At 46.8% G+C, this 7,368-nt stretch overlaps 1 long non-coding RNA gene across 1 annotated transcript; it reads right to left on the bottom strand.

Annotated features, from left to right (window-relative positions):
• Positions 1-285: 285 nt before the first annotated feature.
• LOC125556572 (uncharacterized) lies at positions 286-2,551 on the bottom strand. Its single transcript, XR_007305138.2, has 5 exons — positions 2,505-2,551; positions 2,306-2,378; positions 1,159-1,254; positions 574-723; positions 286-472 (listed from the first exon to the last, which is right to left on the bottom strand). It is a non-coding gene; the product is annotated as an uncharacterized LOC125556572 (long non-coding RNA).
• Positions 2,552-7,368: the final 4,817 nt, after the last annotated feature.

Below are 7,368 nucleotides of genomic sequence, written 5' to 3'. Positions count from 1 at the left end.
AACATTTACCTTTCTAATAAAGTGATTGGTCTTATTCCAAAAAAAACTAAGTAAGTGGTCTAATTTATAAATTGCACGGTTTGATGTAGCATCACTGTAATCTATCAGAAATTCTCAAATCCACCTTGATCATAATCCCATAGCAAAACTCCATAATATTAAATCTTCTCAAAGACCCAAATGCAATATGCTCGATGGAGAATATTTCTCAGTAATTCTTATTCCCTGCGTCCCAAAATAAGTGTCTTAACCTTAGTACAACTTTATACTAAAGTTAGTACAAAGTTGAGACATTTATTTTAGGATGGAGGGAGTACAATAGATGGACATTGCAAAGTTTATGGATAAAAGAGGACATGCCTTGTATCAGGACTTGCAATATCACAAGTGCCTCACTCATTGTCAGGGCACAAAAATCTCTCAAACCAACACTTCAAATGAACACACAGGTCCCAGTCCATGGCCTTGGTGGCTACAAGAATAAAGGGAAAATGCACACATGAGAAACCCATGGATCTGCGGAAATCATCAGACTAAACAGCGAAAACAGTGGGACTGGAGAGGGCATCGTACCTAAAAATTGGGGGCGTTGTGTATATAAGATGGGGTAGTTCAAGGCCGGGTTGGTGCAGAGTCTGCACGAGCAGCAGCGGAAGCGGGCAACGAATCCACGGTGTCTCCTTTGGCTTGTCGTTGTCGTCGTCCCGGGCACCCGTGCTCCTTCTGTCCACCACCAAAGAGGAAGAGCTTCCATCAGTGATGGCTAGTTTAGATTCTTCGAGTCTTCAGCAAAATGGTCTAACTGAGGTTAATAGCATTAGTTTCCTTTTTTTTGACTTTCCAATTTCTAAATCCAGTACATGAGCGACAAGATCATGACACCAGAGTATGCAGTAGTTTAACCTTTAAAATAACCATTTGTTTAGTTAAAGGTACTCCTATAATTCCGAGTGGTTTATAGATACTGAGTAACAAACCCAAACGTAGTATATATTATGCGTAGAAAGAATCTCATACAACAATAGTACGTACATGGAAAGACAAATCATTATCTAATTGATATCTTTTGAATCTATTTTCTCCAAAATAAACACCCACAATCCTTATCTAGATGTGCATATAATTCAGAGATTCAAGCAAAGCTGATTATGGTAATACCAACTGACGGGCAGAATGGAGTCAACTCTTTCCGCATTCAAACGTCCTCTCAATGATGCTATGAAGCAGTCCACATCAAATATATCTTAAAACTCACTGTAGACGAAGCAGCATAAATGGATACAACAAAGTCAAACCTTCATTGAATGATTAGAAATTGTGGTGCAAATCCAAATTGAACATTTCTAACTAAACTAAGAAATCTCAAAAAAGAGTAAATAGCACTGGCGGTCTATGAACTTGCACTGCGGGTGCACTTTAGTCACACAACTTGCAAACCGGAAGAACCCGTCACAGAACTTGCATTGCGGGTGCAATCAAGTCAAACGCGCCAGCTGAACCGCGCCGACGCCCGGTTTTCTCAGTACTTTTGCAGAAAAGTCCTTCGCAATATTGTTTGAGGGCCGTATTGCAATCTCTGTAGATTTATAACTGAATCGAACCCTAGTTCCCAAATCGAAACCAAATCCCTAGTTCTCGTCTCTCCTCTCACACCTACGGCGGCGGCAGATGGGCGGCGGCGGTGGTGACGGCAGCGAGATCTCGAGCGGTGGCGGCTTTCCTGGCTGGAGTTGTTCCTCCTCCCTCGCCGGAAGTAGCCGTGGTGCCGCCATCATCGTGGCGGACAGTATGGCAGGCGGCAGCTCGGAGAGCGTGGCACTGGCCAGCCGCGCTGTCACCGGCGTCCGCGATGGCAGGTCTCCGGCGCCCGCTGTGGCATGGCCTCGCATCCGGGACTCACGTTTGTTTCCTCAAGAGGTGTGGCAGCGGGGAGAGCCGGAGTTGCGGCCGGAGTGCGGGCGGGTTGTCATCGCTCGCACTGCTAGCATGGCGGCTCTCGAGGGAGATTTCTATGGCCGTGTCCTGTACGCCACCATCATTGGACAGCCGCAGAGTGTGGTGACGCCGGAGGCACTAGCGGCGGCGATGGAGTCTCACTGTGCTGTCCGACGGACGACAACCAAGGTGGAGGTCACTTGCCCACCATTCCATTTTTTCGTTCGCTTCGAGACGACAGATGATTGCACTCGTGTGGTGCACACGTCGGAGCAGCTTCGTTGTTGTGGCAGCAGGATTTACTAAACTAAGAAATCTCAAAAAAAAATGGCAAGCTGCACTGAAGCAGTAAAGCAAGTGATTTCCTTACCTTTTAGAAATCATGGTGCAGACCCAAACTGAAGTTTGCTTACTGGACTAACAAATCTCAACAAAATGGCAACCTGCATTGAACCCAAGAAACATCACATGCATATGACATAATCAGGAAAGCAACACTTCACTTGAATGAGGTTCAATCCTTGCTCTGGTAGTTAATACAGAGAAGCGCACATATGAATATCTAATACCTTGTTTTATTATCATACCATGGGCTGCTCATGGAAGCTTCAGACTCTGACACAATTAGATAACTCGCTCCACATTGTTTGTTTTGCAGGAGCAGGAAATGAAAGCTCTACTTATGGCAGCAACCCATTGGACAGTCCACATTCATATTCGAAGGGTTGCAGCAATTGAGCTAGCAAGGCTCAACATCGCAAATGGAGGTTTAGCTGCACAACGTGATCTATGGCAGGATCAGTTCATTCAGGATCGATTCCATTCATATTGTATGCACACGCGTGACACATAATAGTCTATCAAACTAATAAATTCAATGTATGCTAACAATGGCTGTAAACTGCAGTAAACAATAAAGGAGCTGAGCACTAATTACCTCACATCTCAAACTCTTGTTGACTTATATGAACTGTATGGTAAGTCTAGAGAGTAGATGTGTAGTAAGTAAAGAATAAACGGACCCAAGCCTATGTAACTCTATGGCAACACCCAGCAGATGAAGATGATCCACGTGACGCCATTCCAGATACATTCTATTTGCTTACCTCATTTCCTTCTCTAGAGGAAGACTCGATGCATGCATTTGCTCTTGTATGTGTATGTATGTCTATACTTAGAGTCTCAGACTCACAAGGCTGCAACATATCTGCAATGCCACCCAACTGCGTCAGCTCATTGACCTTTAGTTCCTTCTCAGAAATATCCAGCTTTCAAACGTGGCCGACAAAATTTCTTGGAAGTGGACTCCAGGTAGCCGATCCGTGCTTGTTCTCTGCCAGCTCTAGGCCTGCACCAAGATGACGACCTATATGAGAAAACAAATTGGACCCGCGTGACTAATATCAAACCTAACCAAGGGGAGAAGAAGAGGGGCGTGAGAGGACCTTGTTGACAGCCGAACTCTGTAGCGTTGTCGCTGGAGAAGAACCCCGCGGAGCACCCTCTCATGGCGTCGGACATGCGGCTGCACGAGAGCGAGGGAGCGACCCAACCAGCCACCACGGCCACGCCGCCCTCGTCCAGCCTCCCTTCTCTCCCTCGCCCTGCGGCCACCGCGGTCACGCTGCCCTCATTCGACCTCCCCTCTCTCCATCGCCCTCCAGCCTCCCCTCTCTCCCTCACCTCCACCCTCCTGTCTTGTTCCGGCAACGGTCACGACGGCGATGTGGATTAGGCGGAGAAAGAGGCAGCGGCGAATCACGGCGGCGATGTGGATTTGGGAGTCGGGCTGGAGGAGAGGAAATGAGAGAGAGGGGGTTGCGTGTCTGGGTTTCCATCTGCGCGAGGGGTCACCCTTTTTTTCTTCCTTATATTAATCGCCGTGTTTTTTCCTTCTCCTCCTACTGCTTCTAGACACGTGTCATCTTTGGTTGTTCGCCCATCGTGCACACGTTAATGCTTACCGATATTTGGGTTACGACTTACTCTTTTCTTTCCGGTTTATAAGGCTCAATTCAAAAATCTCACCAACCAAGGTAGATGATGAGTGGTGAAATATTTTTTGTAGTTTACAAAAGCACCCAATTAATGCTCTTGTTTTTCTCAAAAAATTATGTTTACGAATGCATTAATTGCAATGCATGCATGCATAAAGTGCATGCATTGGTCAGTTTTCTCTTAATACTTGCATGCAATGATTTAATGCACCTTGAAGTCTGAACATGTGATGGGGAACAACCAAATTGAACCTTATAAAATGAAAAAACTAAAATTTTGATATAAGCCTTATAAACCGGAAAGGAGGGAGTACGACTGACACTGTTCCCCTAGTTTTTTGCTATAAATTGGACGCTCTCCTCCTGCTTGTGAGATAAGCAGTTCTTAAGACTGAAGGCTCAACGTTCTTCCAGCTCAGGTGATTCGATCTCCCACGACATGCTTGCTTGCATTGGTTTTTTTTTTTGACGGATGATTGAATTGCATAGTTGCATGCGTGCATGCAACCGGAGTTTCATCGATCAAACTTATGCATGAAGGGTAAATACGTACGTGGGGAAGAGAGGCATGTCTGCCAAGGCCGGCAAGCCCCTGGTCCAGACCGACGCGGGGGCGTACATCGCTTGGTCAGGTGCCGACCAGCCGGAGCTCGCAACGGAGGGGCTCGGGTGTGGCCTTCTCGTGCTGAGGCCCCTCGGCTTCGCGCTGCCGCACTACGCTGACTCCAACAAGTTCGGCTACGTCCTCAGTGGCTCCGGGGTGGCTGGGGTCCTTCCGGTCGAGGCCAAGGAGAGGGTCGTCCGCCTGAAGGCCGGCGATGTTATCGTCGTGCGCATGGGGGACGTCTCGTGGTGGTACAACGACAACGACGGCCACGCTGATGATTTGTCCATCTTGTTCATAGGCGACACGGCTCGCGCCCTCAGCCCCGGGGACATCTCATACTTCTTCTGTTGGAAATATGAGCAAATTACTACGAGATTTAATCCAAATAAACAGAAGGTAAATCATGACCACAGCAGCAGAGATTAAAGTAATCATGCGAACTAGCATATCAGATGAACATATCACATCTAGGGCACATACTAGAAGTATGAATTTTACCACGATCTCGAACAGGAAGGATAGAATCACATACGGTGCAGCGGATGCAGCACCGCCGGCGTTGACGTTGTCGCCCATGTCGTCGAGGACGAGGTTGCCGAGGTCGGGGAAGAAGTCGTCGTTCGCGAAGTCGTCGCTGCCAGCAGTCGCGCGAGTGCGCTCCCCAAAAACCTGATCGCCCCTCTCCCGTACAGGATCACGAGAGGCGGGGTTCCGGAGGCCTGCTGTCCCTTCTCGCGGTGCACGCTGGAAGGAGGGATGGAGAAGACTTGCTTGGCGGCGCAATGATCTGGAACGGTGATGAGAAACCATACGAAGCGGCGGCGACTAGGGTAGACGTCTGCCTGACTATATAGTGCGGGCCGGGTAGGTCGTGGGAGTAAACCCCACATCCGAGTCGTCACGATCCAAAAGAATCGGAAACGGTTCAGTAATTAACGCGTCCGTTAATTATTAATTAATGACTCATTAATTTTCCTATGCAGCAAAAATATAGACAACGTGCATAGCTCTGTCCTCGGCTCGGCTCAATCCCGCAACCCGCGACGCGTCGTGACGAGGCGTGGCGTGGCGTGGCGAGGAGGAGGAGGAGCGCGCGTGTACGTCTCCTCTTCTCATGCTCATACAAGTGGTAGAAGAGCTCACCTTATAAAGAGGTGCAACTCTCTCTCAACTTCCGGGGTGGGACTAAACTTTAACCTCCCTCACTCCACTCACATGTGTGCATGAATGGGCTAAGAGAATTTCAGAATTTTAGTTGGGCTTTGGGCCAAAGGCCTACTAGCAAAATTCCAGCAATCCCCCACAAAGTCCCATTGGCACATCTCATCATTTAGTTCCAAAACATTGTTTTATATATCGGTGCTTAGTGGAGACTGTGAAGTTGAACTTCCACTTAGAAATTTATACTACACTAGATCACAACTTGAATAGTGGACTATGCCTTGAACTACAAGTTTTCTGTGAAACTAGTTTCACACAAATTCTTGATCGATACTGGGCTGCCGCAAGGCTTCCCCGTGGGTGGAGCGTATACGTCATACTCCAGGGCCTTTCATCAATTTATTAGAGAACACCCAATTCTCACAGACTGCGACGTTAACAGTCAAATTCATATAGGTGTGTTACTCAGAAGATGTTCTACAGGACAACATCTCTCCTTACCCGAATAAGCCACTTCGAACACATTAAGATAAGTATCAACCTGCCATGCAGATCAGGAGAGTATTGCATCTTCACGGAGTGGGATAATTAATATAGGGATACTCTCCTCCCAGCTGACCAACAGCTTGTCTCCCATTTCTACTTCACGGGATCTCCGATCACATAGAGTGGTTTACCACTATGGACAACTCATGCGGTGGGTCTCAAACCCATCTCCATCGATGCATTATCTATCACATTACGTGATAGACACTTTGTGAAGGGATCTGCCAAGTTTTTCGACGTTTGGATATAATCCAATTTAATAACTCCGAAATTCCTCAATTTTTTGACAGATTTTAGTCTCCTCTTCACATGCCTTGAGGACTTCATATTGTCCTTAGAATTGTTTATCTTGTCGATCACAATTTGATTATCACAGTTCATCAGGATAGGGGGTATTGGTTTTTCAACCATAGGTAAGTCCATCAAGAGTTCACGAAGTCATTCTGCTTCAACAGTGGCAGTGTCTAGTGCTGTGAGTTCTGCTTCTATAGTTGACCTCGTTAAGATGGTCTGCTTGCAAGACTTCCAGGAAACAGCGCCACCACCAAGTGAAAAAACATAACCACTTGTGGCCTTAATCTCATCAGCATCAGATATCCAGTTTGAGTCACTATAACCCTCTAGTACCCTTGGATACCCGGTGTAGTGAATCCCATAGCTTGCGGTGCCTTTCAAATAGCGCATAACTCTCTCAAGCGCATGCCAATGATCATCTCCCGGTTTTGACATAAACCGACTCAGCTTTCTCACAGCAAAAGAGATGTCAGGCCTCGTGGCACTCGCCAAATACATAAGCGAGCCAATAATCTGAGAATACCTCAGTTGATCTCTAGCAATCCGTTGATTCTTTCGAAGCAACACACTAGCATCATATGGAGTTGGAGAAGGCGTGGAGTCGCTATACCCAAAACGACTCAAGACCTTTTCCACATAATGAGACTGAAGCACTGTGATCCCACCATTCTCATCTCTCAACAGCTTGATGTTTAAGATAACATCAGCTACCCCTAGATCCTTCATCTCAAAACAGCAAGATAAGAAATCCTTAACCTCCTTGATTAAATCAAGTTTGGTTCCAAAGATCAATATGTCGTCGACATAAAGACAAAGAATAACTCCTTC

Source organism: Triticum urartu, chromosome 5A (assembly GCF_056163025.1).
Source record: "Triticum urartu cultivar PI428250 chromosome 5A, HENAU_Tu73, whole genome shotgun sequence".
NCBI classification, from domain to species: domain Eukaryota; kingdom Viridiplantae; phylum Streptophyta; class Magnoliopsida; order Poales; family Poaceae; genus Triticum; species Triticum urartu.
The sequence above is the reverse complement of the archived record's forward strand: the minus strand, read 5'-3'. Positions and strand labels throughout refer to the sequence as shown.